Here is a 19396-nt window from a genome sequence, read left to right on the forward strand (position 1 = left end):
ATGACTTTTTCTTCCTCCACTCTTCACCTACTGTTACATTTATTTCACTCTTGAGGTCCCATTTTTTAGGTCTTGCCTAGCGTCGCAGCGCATGCGCTACTCGCTCTGCGAGATCTATTGTTGTCGAGGAGACTTTGGAAGGGGATTTGAAGCCCCGCCCATCTTTCACATTGGCCGGCGTCATTATTTATGTCAAAACGCTGGCCTCCAATTGGAAATGAGGCTTCTTGGTGAACGCCCTGTCTCCTTCTCGGCCAGCCCATCCGGACTGGATCGTGTGCTGGAGCGGGAAACGGTCTCCTTTAATTACAGTCTGTAGCACTTTTTATCCCCCTTAGCGCAATGGCAACAGCTTGCTCTATTACGTTTCTCTTCCCCTCGGCTGCCTCTCCTTCCAAAGTGTCACTTTACTGAGAATGTCTTGCAGTCCACCCCCTGCAGCCCTCCTGTCCCTGAGGTTGTGTTTAATGTTCTTTACCTATGACCAGCCCTGATACCCCACCTGCCCTGCACCCACCCCCAAACTACCTTAATGTTAGGGTTTTTCCTCTTGTTTTCTGCTCGATCATCTGACCTTCACCGACTCTACGTTCGTTGGAGGATTGAATGATTTATCCCCGTTTGCTAACCCACCCGCATTTGTTTTGTACCACTACCTATCCTGTGCACTGACAGACACCTGTCTCAAGTCTTGTTGCCGTTATTGTATACTCACCTGTGTTCACTTTAATGCGCCCACTTACCTAACTCACAGTGCAGGAGCGCTATGTAAAACTGCTTCGTAATTATTGAATAAAGATATAATCGCTATGAGGAGAACATTGAGACTATTGTTCCTGAAATGTTTGGTGTCGACAGCTATAAAGCAGATACTTTAGTTTTCTTTGCTACGGCCTATAACCTTAATAAAATGTTTTATTAAAGCGCCTCGAAGCAATGCAGATAATGCTGCGCGCTATTCATACAGCCCAGTCTACGGCTCTGTAGAAGTGTAAGTTAAAGGCCAGCAATGCATCCCAGCTGGTGAAGCTTTTTCCACATTCCTGCAACACAAAGTCCTCAAACACCAGGGAGAGCCAAAGGCATCTCTAAGGTCACCGCTCCCCGCAGCGCTGGGGAGGCCGGCGATTGTGAAATATTAGCTGCTACAATGCTTGAGTTACACTCCCTGAGTGAACACCAGTTGTAATTGGGTCATAATAAAGTGCTAGCCTTGTTTATAAATTGCCCTGACATCCTATTAAGGTTAGCTTGCAATACATAAGTACCCAAATATGAATATTATTTATTAGTATTATTGCTGTGCTAAATTGTGACTCGTGCTAATCATAAAGTGACAACACTGTGAAAGGCCACTTTGTAAAGTGAAAACTTGGGTCAGTTGGATGTGGCTATCGTGACGTATCTAAGTTTGGCTGGTGGGGCATAGGGGGTAGGGGGCGGGGAGGAAACCCTGTTCTCGAGCTGCTGAAAGTAGATTCATCATCATACATCAAAATGTTCAAACAGTGAAACAAAGAATACCAAACTATCAGACGTGGAAATGCAACCTTATCCAATGGTGTATATTGTTTGGTAGCACCTACTACTTGGGCTAAACTGTTTCTAGGCACTCTAAAATGTGGCCAACAGGATAATTGAGCGGTTAAATGTGTTGTATTTGTATAGCGCGAACAGTAACCCGTAAGCATCCCGGCGCTTGTACTCCTACTACAAGGGAACCCCTCCTGGCTTTTCCTTGTGAGGTGTCCACTCCTGGGCATCCCATGGTGAAACCAGGCATCCCTTGTGCATCGGGGGCCGTTGTGGAGACTAAGCAAGCTATTGCCCAGAGTTGCAGCGTGGGGCCCATGCTTAGATTCGGCACTGAGGCGAGAATATCCGGTCAGAGGAATTTTAAGCCCGATCCCGCCGAGGCGGGAATCGAACCCTGGTCCCTGGCCAGCGTTCTGCATCAAGGTCTGCCGCTCTAACCATTGAGCCACACTTCTCCACTTAGGTTAGGTGGTAACGCGATTCTTTGGCCCAGCACAGACGGTGGAATTAGAGCCCAGGTGTCCTGGTTTTATAGGATACAAGTAATTAATGTGACCACAGCTTGTCAACAAATGTACGGTTCACTTGGGGTGATGGCAGGAGGAATGAGAAAGAGAGAGTGTGTGTGTGTTCGTGCTTGCGTGTGTGTGTGTGTATATATATTGTGGGCATGGCTACTGCCCCTCGCCAGAATGTGGAGGGACAGCTCGTTGGTGTCGACTGAATAAACTGTACAGGGACGGTCTGTTTTGCCTGGCTGCCTACATTCACACTGCAGTAACTGGGCTCTTTCTCTTCACCCTAAATGGATTTGGTGAGTCGTGACATGTGGCACTTGTGTGGTGCCTTTTCTCTTTGTATGTTAGTGCCTGGAGGTCCCTCTGTTGCTTGGATGGTGTTATACACAAGAACATGCAGAATAAGGTGGAGGAGCCCCTACATGTTGCCCTTGTGGGCCTGATAGCCCCCTTTCAGCTTCACATCGCAAGGTTGTGTGGACATTCTGAAAGCACTGGCCGTGCCCATATTAACACTGTACCAGATTCGAGCTCTGCCAGGGAAGTAAGCAACGCCTGAGGCTGGTGTGGCTTCCTGGGTAACTCGGCCCCCAGATCTGCCAACCGACCCTTGTGAATGCAGCTGTAAATAAATCCCATTCATGGCAACATCTGGCAGAGGAGGAAGACAGCCTGGGACAATGCCAGACATGGGTTGGTGCTAGTTTTGTTGCACAGGGCATTGTCAAATATACCTGGGCCCACTGGAATTATGCGATTCTGCAGCTGCAACGTTTTCCATATAATTATGGATTTCGCGCACTTGCCACATAATCCATCATCATCTGCATAATTTAACAAAATAAACTGTGAAACCCTGCTGCACATTGACAGGCGTCAAACACAGACTAATCGCTTTTCGCTTACTGACTGCTGTATTTCAGTGTTAAATCAATATTAATGTGGCGAAATATATGCCCAAACAGTGTGACCTCGAGTAAAAACGACAAAAACAGTGAAGTAATACTGCTTCAAAATGTGCTACATTACAACTATAGTTTGCCTTTTCTTGACTCCTAATTTAGTCAACTGTGCCGCATAATTTGGTTTTGCCATGCCCCATAATTCCAGTGGCTCTGAATATACCATTGAGTTCTAGGACACTTGTTCTAGGTCCGAGGTGGAGCAGGATGCCCTAGAACCCAAGAAACCTTCACCCGCAGAAGGCGGGAAAGGGATGACGTCAGCAGTGGAGGGGAGAGTTGTGCTTTAGAGGACAGGCTTCAGCCCTGTCCCTCTCGCCCCTGGAGAGTGGGTCCCGGCAGTTTCCATGGAAACAAAGCCATTTTTAGGGTAAGATAAATACATAGGCGTGATGGAAGGGAAGATGGAAAGATCGCTGCTTAAGTTATTAAAATGAAGAGGCAGGTTTTCAGGTCAAGATTCAAAATGGAGACCTATTCATAGCGCTTGAGGTGTGAAGAAGCAGAAGGGGTAAGGGAGGGGCGTGGGGAAGAGAGCACGGGGAGGGGAGGGGATGCCGGGATGGGAACGAGAGAGGGGAGGACAGATAATGGCGACAGATAGAGACAGAAGTGAGAGTCTGGGGCAGAGATGGGAATGGGCGAATAGAAAGGACAGAAAAGAGGCAGAGACAAGGGACAGAGATGTGGAGGAGAAGATGGGCCGGAGAGTAGATTATAGGAGAAGGACAAATACAGAGAAAGTGAGGCAATGAGAGCTGGGAATATGGGGATGAAGGAAGAAGAGCGGGATGAGGGGGGGGAGAAAACGTGGAATTGTGAGAAGAAATAATCAATGAAAGGTGGTAGAGTGGAGAGGCAGAGAGAGGGATGGAGGGGCAGAGAGTGGACCTGGGAAGAGTGGGGTGGAGGAGAAAGGAGTGAGACATATGGAGAGGCGCGGGAGTCGAAAGGAGAACAGGTGGGTGTCGAAACATGAGTGAATGCTGGTCAAGAGGTCAGAGAAGGGGAAGGTGAAAGACTAGGGGGCATATCAGCAAAGCAGGCAATTTGAAATTATTGCCACTTTTGCGGCCGTTTTCGGCCGAAAAGCGGCGATAATTTCATTGCCCTATAAGCAAAGACACGCTATCGCGTGTTCTGCTGATTTTGTGCCCTTGTCAACAATGCCCAGCTTTGCATCTCTAATGAGATGCAAAGTGGGCGTTCCAGGGTAAAATAATAGGAGAAATGTCGCTAACCGACATTTCTCCTATTATCAAGCTGCTCGCTAATAAGCAGAGCGTTAGGAAAAGTAAGAGCTAACCACAGTTAACGCTACTTTCCTAACGCCTGCTTGTGACCTGTACTTAGCCATGTAATCCAATGGGAGGTGGATTACATGGCTAAAATTGTCCTGCCCTATCAGCAAGGTTATCGCCGTTTTCAATGGAATATCGCTGGAAAACCAGCGATATTCCATTGAAAAAGGCGACAATCCCCGCTATCGCTGGGATTTTTATCTCCATGGCGTTCAGCGTTGTTAATACAAGGCTAACATGGAGATTATCGCCAGCGATAGCGGGCGATAGAATTCCTCACGCTGGCAGCGATCAGCGATAATTATCGCTGCCGCTTGCTAATTATGCCCCTAGATGCGAGAGTAGGAAGACGAGAGAAAAATATACTGATTTGGCGCAAAAATGGGCATGCAAAGAATGCGAGTGGAGGTAAGAGAAAGTGGGTAGCGAGAGAAAGGAACGGGGATAATAGGTACGAGGATGGAGGAAAGAGGAAAAAGAATGAGGTATCAGGGAATAGAGATGGATGGGGAGGAAAAGTGTATGAGAGGGAATAACGTGAAAGAAGGGGGGAGATGGAGGACGAACCGAGATGGGATTTAAGAGGAAGAGTGCAGGAAAGAGTAAGAAAAAGAAGAAAAGGACAGTCAAAAGTAGAAAGTCGCAGGAGGCATAGGAATACCGAGGACAGAATTACCATTCCTAGATGGCAGGGACACTGGAATTATGCGTCAGGAGAGGGCCGCAATATGTGGCAGGGTTGAGTAAATTATGCAGCAAGGAAAGCCAAATTATGCGGGACAACGCGTCACATTTTGTAATAGTATTACTTCTTCATGTCGTCATTTTTTTATTTTAACTTGGTAACAATGTCTGGGCATTGGTTGCACCAAAGTAGTACCAGTTTAACACCCAAATATAGCAAAAAGCAACATGAAGGGGACCCGTCCAGCTTTGCAAAGGGCGTTTCACTGCGCAGCAACACATGTCGCCGCATTTTTAGTAACTTTTGAACCTTTAGAGCCAGAAATGTTTTTATTTTGTGCTCAGGTCTGCAGAATATGCCGCTGATGATGGACTATGTGGCAAATGCTGTAGATCTATACTCGTGCAAAAATCGCTGCAGCCACACAATTGCATAATTCCAGAGGCCCTGCTAGAAGGTACTCCCACCTGGCACTATGCAGTTCCTGTTCATGGGGGCAGACATGCTGCTCGGATCCGCAGGCCTGATTCCGCACCTGTTTCCGCAGAGAAATTGCGCCCACTCGTGGCCAGAGGAATTGCGGTGTCACTGTCAACCCCAGGCCCGAACCTCAGTCAGCCGGTAACTGGAGCTGGAGATTACTCGAGTGACCGATTACATCCGGTATCATTCTGAATCCCAGCAGAGGAAACAGAAAGCGAGAAAGGGAAAGAGGTGCTAGGGGAGGCAGAGACAGGGGAGAGTGAGAAGCAATAGGAGAGAGAGACAAGGAAGAAGAGGGGGAAGAAGAAAGTGAGAGAGCGAGGGTGAGGAATGGGAGTAGAAGATTGAAAGGGAAGGGATAATGGAAAGAGGATCTCATAACAAGAGGAACCGACGGAGAAGCGACAGATTTAAGAGCGAAGGAAAGAGCAATAAGACGTTTGCAGCAGGCAGAGAAGATGTGGCGGACAGAAGAGTAGAAGTGGTGGGGAGTGAACATAAAGTAAGAGGTAAAATAGGAGAATGTCAGTAGAGGGAGGCAAGGAATAGAGGAGAGACAGGGAGACTAGGATAACGAAAGGACGAGAAGGAGGAAGAGAAGTAAGGGATGGGAGGATGTTAGGATGTAGCTAAAGAAAGAGAGGAGATAAATGAAGAAAAGAAGGGGGAAGGAAAGGAAGACAAAGAAGAGGGAGGGTTATAAAGCAAGGACGAGAAGAAAGACAGGGATAAATGGGGAGAGGTGTTATAAAAATGGATGACAAAGAGATGGGAGTTCGGGAGAAAAGGGTAGTAAGAAGCCGAGCATTTATTAAATAAGGAAAGACAATATGGTGGTGATGAGATAAGTGTGGAGAAGTGTGGCTCAATGATTAGAGCGGCAGACCCTGATGCAGAGGTCTAGCCCGGGACCAGGGTTCGATTCTCCGCCTCGGTGGGTCTTGGGCTCAAAATTCCACGGACCCGATAATTCTCCCCTCGGTGCCTATTCCAATCATGGAGTCCCACTTTGCAACTCTGGGCAATAGCTTGCTTAATTTTCACAACGGCCCCCACAACGCTAAGGATGCCTGTCCTCCACCTTGGGGGTGCCCAGGAGTGGACGCCTCACAGGGAAAGCCAGGATGGGTTCCACAGCGGTATTCGTACAAGCGCCTTGAGACCCTTGTGGGTGAGTAGTGCGCTATACAAGTATCAATTTACATTTACATTTTAGGCAAGGAAGAGCAAATTAAGGGAAACATTAGTGGGAGAGGTGGGAAGAGTAAATGAAGGAGGAGAAAGAGGGAGAAAATAAGGGGAGATCAGTAAAGAAAGAGGGGAAGGAGCAGAAGAAGGGTTATCACTGTGGTGGGAAATAAAAGAATGATAAAGAGGGAAATAAAAGGACGAGTTGGGGGTATTTAAAGGTGGAGAAATAGGAAAATAAGGAAAAGGGGAGAGAGGTGAGGAGATCAAGAGAAGAAAAACACAAGGAATGAAACAGCGAAAAAAAAGGAAGAGAGAATATTATAAAGCGAACGGAAGAGAGGATAGGGGTGGAAATAGAAGGAACAAGGTGTAGGAGGATACAGAAAAGGAGAAGAAAGAATGAAAGGAAATATTGTCAACGGAGGATTAGATGAGATGATGAAGAGATTGAAAGGGATCACTAGTGGAAGAGATCGAAAGTAGAAGGAAAGAAGAGGAAGGAAAGAAGAGGAAGAGTTGGACATCAGAAGAGACAGTGTGGTCAGGAGAAGACGAGGGATGATAAGAAATGGAAGGAAGGGGGAACTCAAAATAAGAAGAGAGAGCAGATCACGAAAGGAAGAGAGAGGCGTGCTGGAAAAGGTAAGAGATCAGAAGACAAAAGAGGACATTGAGAATAGGAAACGGAAGAGCAAGAGACATATGTCAAATTAGGAAAGGAAGAGACGTGATAAAGAAAGGAAAGGGGGAGATTGGAGAAGTGATAGATCAGCATGGAGAGGAAGTGAGCGTGTGATATGGTGAAGGGCTGAGGAGTTCTGTCTTAAGCGAGGGCAGAGGAGGAACAGATGGAAGGGTATTTAGAGAGAAAGGGGGGGGGAGTATCAGCATTCAAAGACAGGGAAGGAAAATAGAAGAAAAAGAAGAAATAAAGGTCAAGAAAAGATCAGTTAGGAAGAAAGTGAGATAGAAAGGAAAATGCTGGGAGGCCCAGGGATTAAGAGAACGCGAGGGATCTGGCGGGGAGTAGATGGAGGTTATTTTATTTTTTAATTTATTTATTTAATTTAAGTCTGGGTAATGTTAAGCAGTCACGAGAAGGCAGAGACATGCAGAGAGACCTTGGCTGCAGCACGTCTCACAGAGCAGTGATTGCATGAGCGCTAGAGAGTGATTTTCGGTAATCAGAGCACAAGCCTGATTGCAGGGATATGGGCAGGTGGCGTAAGAGGAGCCATCATTCCCGGCCCGGGTTTACGTGGAGAGAGAATGAAGCGCTCTGTTAAAGGAAGCAGGGCACCCTGGTTCTCTCATTCTTCAACGGAGCGCTGTGTTTAAGGATGCACAGAACCCTGGTTCTCTCATTCTTCAACGGAGCGCTGTGTTTAAGAATGCACAGACTCTGGTTCTCTCATTCTTCAATGGAGTGCTGTGTTTAAGGATGCACAGAACCCTGGTTCTCTCATTCTTCAACGGAGCGCTGTGTTTAAGGATGCACAGACTCTGGTTCTCTCATTCTTCAATGGAGTGCTGTGTTTAAGGATGCACAGACCCTGGTTCTCTCATTCTTCAATGGAGTGCTGTGTTTAAGGATGCACAGACCCTGGTTCTCTCATTCTTCAATGGAGTGCTGTGTTTAAGGATGCACAGAACCCTGGTTCTCTCATTCTTCAATGGAGCGCTGTGTTTAAGGATGCACAGACTCTGGTTCTCTCATTCTTCAATGGAGTGCTGTGTTTAAGGATGCACAGAACCCTGGTTCTCTCATTCTTCAACGGAGCGCTCTGTTAAAGGAAGCAGGGCACCCTGGTTCTCTCATTCTTCAACGGAGCGCTGTGTTTAAGGATGCATGGCACCCTGGTTCGCTCATTCTTCAATGGAGTGCTGTGTTTAAGGATGCACAGAACCCTGGTTCTCTCATTCTTCAATGGAGCGCTGTGTTTAAGGATGCACAGACTCTGGTTCTCTCATTCTTCAATGGAGTGCTGTGCTTAAGGATGCACAGAACCATGGTTCTCTCATTCTTCAACGGAGCGCTGTGTTTAAGGATGCACAGACCCTGGTTCTCTCATTCTTCAATGGAGTGCTGTGTTTAAGGATGCACAGACCCTGGTTCTCTCATTCTTCAACGGAGCGCTGTGTTTAAGGATGCACAGACCCTGGTTCTCTCATTCTTCAACGGAGCGCTGTGTTTAAGGATGCACAGACCCTGGTTCTCTCATTCTTCAACGGAGCGCTGTGTTTAAGGATGCACAGACCCTGGTTCTCTCATTCTTCAATGGAGTGCTGTGTTTAAGGATGCACAGAACCCTGGTTCTCTCATTCTACAATGGAGCGCTGTGTTTAAGGATGCACAGACTCTGGTTCTCTCATTCTTCAATGGAGTGCTGTGTTTAAGAATGCACAGACCCTGGTTCTCTCATTCTTCAATGGAGTGCTGGTTCTCCCATTCCTCAATGGAGCGCTCTGTTCAAGGGTGCACGGCACACTGGTTCTCTCATTCTTCAATGGAGCGCTCTGTTTATGGTTGCACGGCACACTGGTTCTCCATTCATCAATGGAGCGCCCTGTTCAAGGGTGCACGGCACCCTGGTTCTCCCATTCTTCATCAGAGCTCTCTGTTAAAGGATTCACAGCATCCTGGTTCTCCCATTCTTCAACGGAGCACTCAGTTCAAGGGTGCATGGCACCTTGGTTCTCTCATTCCTCAACGGAGCGCTCTGTTTAAGGATGGATGGGACCTTGGTTCTCTCATTCTTCAATGGAGCGCTCAGTTTCAAAATGCACGGCACCCAGGTTCTCCCATTTCTCAATGGAGCACGGTGTTCAATGGTGCATGGTACCCTGGTTCTCCCATTCTTCAATTGAGCACTCTGTTCAAGGGTGCATGCACCCTGGTTCTCAAATTCTTCAATGGAGCGCTCTGACATAGTGCTGTGTTTAAGGGTGCACGGCACCCTGGTTCTCCCATTCCTCAATGGAGCGCTCTGTTCAAGGGTGCACGGCACACTGGTTCTCTCATTCTTCAATGGAGCGCTCTGTTCATGGTTGCACGGCACACTGGTTCTCCATTCTTCAATGGAGCGCTCTGTTCAAGGGTGCAGGGGATCCCGGTTCTCCCATTCTTCAACAGAGCGCATTGTTCAAGGATGCACGGCATCCTGGTTCTCCCATTCTTCCATGGAGCGCTCAGGTCAAGGGTGCATGGCATCCTGGTTCTCCCATTCTTCAATGGAGTGCTCTGTTTAAGAATGCATGGAACCCTGGTTCTCTCATTCGGTGCAGAGCAGGAATATCGACATATAAATATCGAGGGACGTAAATAACCCCTCAAAAATATCTTGGGGAAGAAATATCGACAACAAAAATATTGTGGACAAGAATATTGACTGACAGGTAAGTAATATCGATTCAAAAACATCGACGTCTTAAATATCGTTTACAAAAATATAGTTGACAAAAATCGAATTAATAATAAGGTTATGTATTTTAGTGTTTTTAATGAGAATTGTTCCTCATTTTATTATATGTTTTAAAATGTTACTAGTTCTTAATTTAGTTTAAGTTTAATTTTAGTTCCGTAGAAGGCTGAGGGTTGATAGGGGAATAGGGTGGGAAGTAATTTACGTATATAGATTTAAATAATAATTTATAGTAGTTAATTAATTTGTTGTTGTTGAATTTTGCGATTTTAGTTCCGTAACGGGTTGTAGGTTTTTAGGGGAATAGGGTGGGAAGTAATCTAATTATATAAGTTTTATTGAATAATTAATGTGTTAATTGATTAATTAATAGTTGAATAATTAGTTGTTAATTAATTTCAATTAATCAATTAATAATTAATTATGTTGATTGTTTAATTTTAGGTGTGTGTTGTGGTGTTTATCTGGGTAAATGGTGTGAAGGGTGGTAAGTAATTAATTTTTTATTGGTTAATTATTAAATATTTTAAAATTAATTTCCATTAATTAATTAGTAATTGTAAGTGTGTAAATAATTTTAGGTGTGTGTTGTGGTGTTTATACCTGTAAATGGTGTGAAAAGTGGTAAGTAATCAATTTTATATTGATTAATTAATAAATATTTGTACATTAATTTCCAATAATTAATTAGTTAATGAGTAATTATTCATTTTAATTGTGTAATTAATTTTAGGTGTATATTATACTGTTAATTAATGTGTAATGATTTTTTATTATCTTTGTTAATAATAAAATATTTTAATGTATAAATTATTTATGTTAATATTGGAAATTAAATGTAATAAAAATTGAGGGTTTTGTGTTTATAGTTGTGGGATCCAGCGCTTTCCTTACTGTTGCACTCACTGGAGTGGGAATAGTAATTTTTACGCCTCGGCTATTGAGCCCTTTTCCTACTGTTGCACTCACTTGAGTGGGAATGTTAATTTTTACTCCTCCCCTATCCGGCGCTTTCCCTACTGTTGCACTCACTGGAGTGGGAATAGTCATTTATACCCCTCCCCTTTTCAACGCTTTCCCTACTGTTACCCTCACTGGAGTGGGAATAGAAATGTTTACCCCTACGCTATGCAGCGCTTTCCCTACTGTTGCAACTACTGGAGTGGGAATAGTCATTTTTACCCCTCCGCTATCCAACGCTTTCCCTACTGTTGCACTCACTGGAGTGGGAATAGTCACTTTTACCCCTACGCTATCCAACACTTTCCCTACTGTTGCACTCACTGGAATGGGATCAGTCATTTTTACCCCTACGTTATCCAGCGCTTTCCCTACAGTTGCACTAACTGGAGTGGGAATAGTCATTTTTACCCTTACGCCATCCAGCGCTTTCCCTACTGTTGTACTCACTGGAGTGGAAATAGTCATTTTAACCCCTCCGCTATCCAGCGCTCTCCCTACTGTTGCACTCGCTGGAGTGGGACTGGTAATTTTTTACCCCTCTGCTATGTAAGAGGAGCCATCATTCCCGGCCCGGGTTTACGTGGAGAGAGAATGAAGGGTCTGTTTAAGGAAGCAGGGCACCCTGGTTCTCTCATTCTTCAATGGAGCGCTGTGTTTAAGGATGCACAGACTCTGGTTCTCTCATTCTTCAATGGAGTGCTGTGTTTAAGGATGCACAGACCCTGGTTCTCTCATTCTTCAATGGAGTGCTGTGTTTAAGGATGCACAGAACCCTGGTTCTCTCATTCTTCAATGGAGCGCTGTGTTTAAGGATGCACAGACTCTGGTTCTCTCATTCTTCAATGAAGTGCTGTGTTTAAGGATGCACAGAACCCTGGTTCTCTCATTCTTCAATGGAGCGCTGTGTTTAAGGATGCACAGACTCTGGTTCTCTCATTCTTCAATGGAGTGCTGTGTTTAAGGATGCACAGAACCCTGGTTCTCTCATTCTTCAATGGAGCGCTGTGTTTAAGGATGCACAGACTCTGGTTCTCTCATTCTTCAATGGAGTGCTGTGTTTAAGGATGCACAGAACCCTGGTTCTCTCATTCTTCAACGGAGCGCTGTGTTTAAGAATGCACAGACCCTGGTTCTCTCATTCTTCAATGGAGTGCTGTGTTTAGGGATGCACAGACTCTGGTTCTCTCATTCTTCAATGGAGTGCTGTGTTTAAGGATGCACAGAACCCTGGTTCTCTCATTCTTCAATGGAGCGCTGTGTTTAAGGATGCACAGACTCTGGTTCTCTCATTCTTCAATGGAGTGCTGTGTTTAAGGATGCACAGAACCCTGGTTCTCTCATTCTTCAACGGAGCGCTGTGTTTAAGGATGCACAGACCCTGGTTCTCTCATTCTTCAATGGAGTGCTGTGTTTAAGGATGCACAGAACCCTGGTTCTCTCATTCTTCAATGGAGCGCTGTGTTTAAGGATGCACAGACTCTGGTTCTCTCATTCTTCAATGGAGTGCTGTGTTTAAGTGCACAGAACCCTGGTTCTCTCATTCTTCAACGGAGCGCTGTGTTTAAGGATGCACAGACCCTGGTTCTCTCATTCTTCAATGGAGTGCTGTGTTTAAGGATGCACAGAACCCTGGTTCTCTCATTCTTCAATGGAGCGCTGTGTTTAAGGATGCACAGACTCTGGTTCTCTCATTCTTCAATGGAGTGCTGTGTTTAAGGATGCACAGAACCCTGGTTCTCTCATTCTTCAACGGAGCGCTGTGTTTAAGGATGCACAGACCCTGGTTCTCTCATTCTTCAACGGAGCGCTGTGTTTAAGGATGCACAGAACCCTGGTTCTCTCATTCTTCAACGGAGCGCTGTGTTTAAGGATGCACGGAACCCTGGTTCTCTCATCCTTCAACGGAGTGAAGTGTTTAAGGATGCACAGAACCCTGGTTCTCTCATTCTTCAACGGAGCGCTGTGTTTAAGGATGCACAGACCCTGGTTCTCTCATTCTTCAACGGAGCGCTGTGTTTAAGGATGCACAGAACCCTGGTTCTCTCATTCTTCAACGGAGCGCTGTGTTTAAGGATGCACGGAACCCTGGTTCTCTCATCCTTCAACGGAGTGAAGTGTTTAAGGATGCACAGAACCCTGGTTCTCTCATTCATCAACAGAGCTTTCTGTGTAAGGATGCACAGAACCCTGGTTATCTCATCCTTCAACAAAGTGATGTGTTTAAGTATGCATGGAGCCATGGTTCTCTCCTTCTTCAATGGAGTGCTGAGTTTAAAAATCTCTGGAACCCCGGTTTTCTCATTTTTCAATGGAGCACTGTCTTTAAGGATGTACAGAACCCTGGTTCTCGTATTCTTCAACAGAGCGCTGTGTTTACGGATGCACAGAACCCTGATTCTCTCATCCTTCAACAGAGAGCTCTGTTTAAGGGTGCACAGAACCCTGGTTCTCTCATTCTTCAACAGAGCACTGTATTTATTGATGCACGGAACCCTGGTTCTCTCATTCTTCAACGGAGTGCTGTGTTTAAGGATGCACAAAACACTGGTTCTCTCATTCTTCAATGGAGCGCTGTTTTTAAGGATGCAAGGAACCCTGGTTCTCTCATTCTTCAACAGAGCGCTGTGTTTTAGGATGGACAGAACCCTGGTTCTCTCATTCTTCAATGGAGAGCTTTGTTTAAGGAGGCACAGAACCCTGGTTCTCTCATTCTTCAACTGAGCACTCTGTTTAAGGATGCACGGAACCCTGGTTCTCTCATTCATCAACAGAGCTTTCTGTGTTAGGATGCACAGAACCCTGGTTATCTCATTCTTCAACAAAGTGATGTGTTTAAGGATGCATGGAACCATGGTTCTCTCATTTTTCAATGGAGGGCTGAGTTTAAAAATCCCTGGAACCCCGGTTTTCTCATTCTTCAATGGAGCGCTGTGTTTAAGGATGCACAGACCCTGGTTCTCTCATTCTTCAATGGAGTGCTGTGTTTAAGGATGCACAGAACCCTGGTTCTCGTATTCTTCAACAGAGCGCTGTGTTTACGGATGCACAGAACCCTGATTCTCTCCTCCTTCAACAGAGAGCTCTGTTTAAGGGTGCACAGAACCCTGGTTCTCTCATTCTTCAACAGAGTGATGTGTTTAGGGGTGTTCTCTTATTCTTCAACAGAGCACTCTTTTTAAGGATGCACGAAAACCCTGGTTCTCCCATTCTTCAATGGAGCGCTGTGTTTAAGCATGCATGGAACCCTGGATCTCTTATAGTTCAACAGAGCGATCTGTTTAAGGATGCACGGAACCGGGGTTCTCTCATTCTTCAATAGAGTGTTATGTTTAGGGATGCATGGAACCCTGGTTCTCTCATATATTCAACAGAGAGCTGTGTTTAAGGATGCACAGAACCCTGCTTCTCTCATTCTTCAACGGACCGCTCTGTTTAAGGATGCATGGGACACCGGTTCTCTCATTCTTCAATAGAGCGCTTTTTAAGGATGCACAAAACCCTGGTTCTCCCATTCTTCAATGGAGCGCTATGTTTAAGCATGCATGGAACCCTGGATCTCTTATAGTTCAACAGAGCGATCTGTTTAAGGATGCACGGGACACTGGTTCGCTCATTCTTCAACTGAGTGCTCTGTTTAAGCAGTTTAAGGATGCACGGAACCCTGGTTCTTGCATTCTTCAACAGAGCTATCTGTTTAAGGATACACGGAACCCTGGTTCTCTCATTCTTCAACAGAGTGATGTGTTTAGGGGTGCATGGAACCCTGGTTCTCTCATTCTTCAATAGAGCGCTGTGTTTAAGGATGCATGGAACCCTGGTTCTCTCTTTGTTCAACAGAGTGCTGTGTTTAAGGATGCACAGAACCCTGGTTCTCTCATTCTTCAATGGAGCGATCTGCTTAAGGATACACAGAACCCAGATTCTCTTATTCTTCAACACAGCGCTGTGTTTAAGGATACACAGAACCATGTTTCTCTCATTTCTTAACAGTGTGCTGTGTTTGAGGATGCACGGAACCCTGATTCTCTCATTCTTAAAGGCTGCATAGGACCCTGGTTCTCTCCTTCTTCAATGGAGAGCTGTGTTTAAAGGTGCACAGCACCCTGGTTCTTCAATTCTTCTACAGAGTGCTTTGTTCAAGGGTGCACGTCACCCTGGTTCTCCCGTTCTTTAATGGATTGTATCTTCAAGGGTGCATGGCACCCTGGTTCTCCCATTCTATAACAGAGTGCTGTGTTCAAGGGTGCATGGCACCCTGGTTCTCCCATTCTTCAATGGAGCACTCTGTTCAAGGGTGCATGGCACCCTGGTTCTCCCATTCTTCAATGGAGCGCTGTGACAGTGTGCTGTGTTTAAGGGTGCACGGCACCCTGGTTCTCCCATTCCTCAATGGAGCGCTCTGTTCAAGGGTGCACGGCACACTGGTTCTCTCATTCTTCAATGGAGCGCTCTGTTTATGGTTGCACGTCACACTGGTTCTCCATTCATCAATGGAGCGCCCTGTTCAAGGGTGCACGGCACCCTGGTTCTCCCATTCTTCATCAGAGCTCTCTGTTCAAGGATTCACGGCATCCTGGTTCTCCCATTCTTCAACGGAGCACTCAGTTCAAGGGTGCATGGCACCTTGGTTCTCTCATTCCTCAATGGAGCGCTCTGTTTAAGGATGGATGGGACCCTGGTTCTCTCATTCTTCAATGGAGCGCTCAGTTTCAAAATGCACGGCACTCAGGTTCTCCCATTTCTCAATGGAGCACGGTGTTCAATGGTGCATGGTACCCTGGTTCTCCCATTCTTCAATTGAGCACTCTGTTCAAGGGTGCATGCACCCTGGTTCTCACATTCTTCAATGGAGCGCTCTGACAGAGTGCTGTGTTTAAGGGTGCACGGCACCCTGGTTCTCCCATTCCTCAATGGAGCGCTCTGTTCAAGGGTGCACGGCACACTGGTTCTCTCATTCTTCAATGGAGCGCTCTGTTCATGGTTGCACGGCACACTGGTTCTCCATTCTTCAATGGAGCGCTCTGTTCAAGGGTGCACGGGATCCCGGTTCTCCCATTCTTCAACAGAGCGCATTGTTCAAGGATGCACGGCATCCTGGTTCTCCCATTCTTCAATGGAGCGCTCAGGTCAAGGGTGCATGGCATCCTGGTTCTCCCATTCTTCAATGGAGTGCTCTGTTTAAGAATGCATGGAACCCTGGTTCTCTCATTCGGTGCAGAGCAGGAATATCGACATATAAATATCGAGGGACGTAAATAACCCCTCAAAAATATCTTGGGGAAGAAATATCGACAACAAAAATATTGTGGACAAGAATATTGACTGACAGGTAAGTAATATCGATTCAAAAACATCGACGTCTTAAATATCGTTTACAAAAATATAGTTGACAAAAATCGAATTAATAATAAGGTTATGTATTTTAGTGTTTTTAATGAGAATTGTTCCTCATTTTATTATATGTTTTAAAATGTTACTAGTTCTTAATTTAGTTTAAGTTTAATTTTAGTTCCGTAGAAGGCTGAGGGTTGATAGGGGAATAGGGTGGGAAGTAATTTACGTATATAGATTTAAATAATAATTTATAGTAGTTAATTAATTTGTTGTTGTTGAATTTTGCGATTTTAGTTCCATAACGGGTTGTAGGTTTATAGGGGAATAGGGTGGGAAGTAATCTAATTATATACATTTTATTGAATAATTAATGTGTTAATTGATGAATTAATAGTTTAATAATTAGTTGTTAATTAATTTCAATTAATCAATTAATAATTAATTATGTTGATTGTTTAATTTTAGGTGTGTGCTGTGGTGTTTATCTGGGTAAATGATGTGAAGGGTGGTAAGTAATTAATTTTTTATTGGTTAATTATTAAATATTTTAAAATTAATTTCCATTAATTAATTAGTAATTGTAAGTGTGTAAATAATTTTAGGTGTGTGTTGTGGTGTTTATACCTGTAAATGGTGTGAAAAGTGGTAAGTAATTAATTTTGTATTGATTAATTAATAAATATTTGTACATTAATTTCCAATAATTAATTAGTTAATTAGTAATTATTCATTTTAATTGTGTAATTAATTTTAGGTGTATATTATACTGTTAATCAATGTGTAATGATTTTTTATTATCTTTGTTAATAATAAAATATTTTAATGTATAAATTATTTATGTTAATATTGGAAATTAAATGTAATAAAAATTTTGAGGGTTTTGTTTTTTATAGTTGTGGGATTCAGCGCTTTCCTTACTGTTGCACTCACTGGAGTGGGAATAGTAATTTTTACGCCTCGGCTATCGAGCCCTTTTCCTACTGTTGCACTCACTTGAGTGGGAATGTTAATTTTTACTCCTCCCCTATCCGACGCTTTCCCTACTGTTGCACTCACTGGAGTGGGAATAGTAATTTATACCCCTCCCCTATTCAACGCTTTCCCTACTGTTACCCTCACTGGAGTGGGAATAGAAATGTTTACCCCTACGCTATGCAGCGCTTTCCCTACTGTTGCAACTACTGGAGTGGGAATAGTCATTTTTACCCCTCCGCTATCCAACGCTTTCCCTACTGTTGCACTCACTGGAGTGGGAATAGTCACTTTTACCCCTACGCTATCCAACACTTTCCCTACTGTTGCACTCACTGGAATGGGATCAGTCATTTTTACCCCTACGCTATCCAGCGCTCTCCCTACAGTTGCACTAACTGGAGTGGGAATAGTCATTTTTACCCCTACGCCATCCAGCGCTTTCCCTACTGTTGTACTCACTGGAGTGGAAATAGTCATTTTAACCCCTCCGCTATCCAGCGCTCTCCCTACTGTTGCACTCGCTGGAGTGGGACTGGTAATTTTTTACCCCTCTGCTATCCAGCGCTTTCCCTACTGTTGCACTCACTGGAGCGGGAATAGTAATTTTTACCCCCTCGCTATCCAACATTTTCAGCACTATTTTGTTTATTTTGTTTACTAAATGTATGTTTTATTCTTTTTTTAATAGTTTAATGTGTTAATTAAATATAGAATATTTTATTTAATTTTACATTATTTATATATGTGTTTATTTTATTTTATATAATTTAAAAAGTGTATAAATTAAATAAAGATAATAGTTAATAAAATGTATTTAAGTAAATATATGTATATGTACACTTTCTTGTTTATATTTATTAAATTACGTTTATTCGTTATAATTAGTTAAAATATATATTACACTTAATTATTTTGTTAATAATATTAATATTATTTAATTAATTTTATTTAAGTTATGTAATTTTTTTAAGTCGATATTTTTTACTTCTATATTTTTTACATCGATATTTTTTGTGTGGATATTATTGTACTTACCTGTTTATGTATAGGAAGTCAATATTTTTGTTATCGATATTTTCACATCTATATTTTTGTCATCTATATTTATACTACCTATATTTTAACATGGAACCCTCTCATTCTTCTATGGAGCACTCAGTTTAAGAATGCATGGAACCCTCGTTAAGCCATTCTTCAAGGTAGTGCTCTCTTTGACGATGTCAGTGGCCTCTGGTTCTCTCCTACTTCAAGGGAGTGCTTTCCTGTCCCATCCCAGGGATGCTTGTTCTCTCATTCTGCAAGAGAACACTCTCTTTTACTTTGTCAAGGAACCTTCAACTCTAATTTTTCAAGGAAGTGCTCTTTTAATGATGCCAGAGCTCCTTGTTATCTCATTGTTCAAGGAAACACTATCTTTTATGATGTAGGAGCCTATGGTTCACTCTGTCACCACTCTGGAAACTGGGCACTCGCAATCATTTACAAGGGAGTTGTTTTTTTGTTGCAGTTTTATATAGCGCAAACTCGACTTGAATTTATTGGAGCGCTTTACATGAGCACTAGTTACGTTATGCAAGGATACATTCATTTTTTGGTAGGCATGGAGAAATTGAGTAATTTGCCCAGAATTACAGGATGTTGAGCCAACGTCGAGACTCAAACCTGGTATCCCAGGTCCAAAGTTGGCAGCTCTGACCATTACACCACATCCTTTTATGAACAGGAACTTGAGGTTCTGTTCATTTATATCATCTGCCAGATTCTTATAAACAGGCAAGCGTAATCTACAGTTATTGAGGGAACCTCGGATGGAGGTCCCTTCTTGTGATGGGAGTTTCAGTGGTCAACAGTGTTCATGTTACGCTGTCCTTGGCCACTACACTGAAATTGTGAAGTAGCTTCATTGTCTGTCCTCACAATGTTGTTCTCGTCTTTGGACTGCCTGTGTTAGACATGAAGACTAAGCTGCTAGCTTGAAAGCCAATGGAGAAGGTCTTGTAGGATTAGTTTGCAAAGCTTTTCACCT

The 19396-nt window shown here is 43.9% G+C and overlaps 1 protein-coding gene across 1 annotated transcript in view; it reads right to left on the reverse strand.

Annotated features, from left to right (window-relative positions):
* Positions 1-19396, reverse strand: part of RASAL1 (RAS protein activator like 1) — an 871242-nt gene that overhangs the window by 204687 nt on the left and 647159 nt on the right. The gene's annotated exons all lie outside the window — the stretch shown is intronic.

Source organism: Lissotriton vulgaris, chromosome 11 (assembly GCF_964263255.1).
Source record: "Lissotriton vulgaris chromosome 11, aLisVul1.2, whole genome shotgun sequence".
Lineage (NCBI taxonomy): Eukaryota > Metazoa > Chordata > Amphibia > Caudata > Salamandridae > Lissotriton > Lissotriton vulgaris.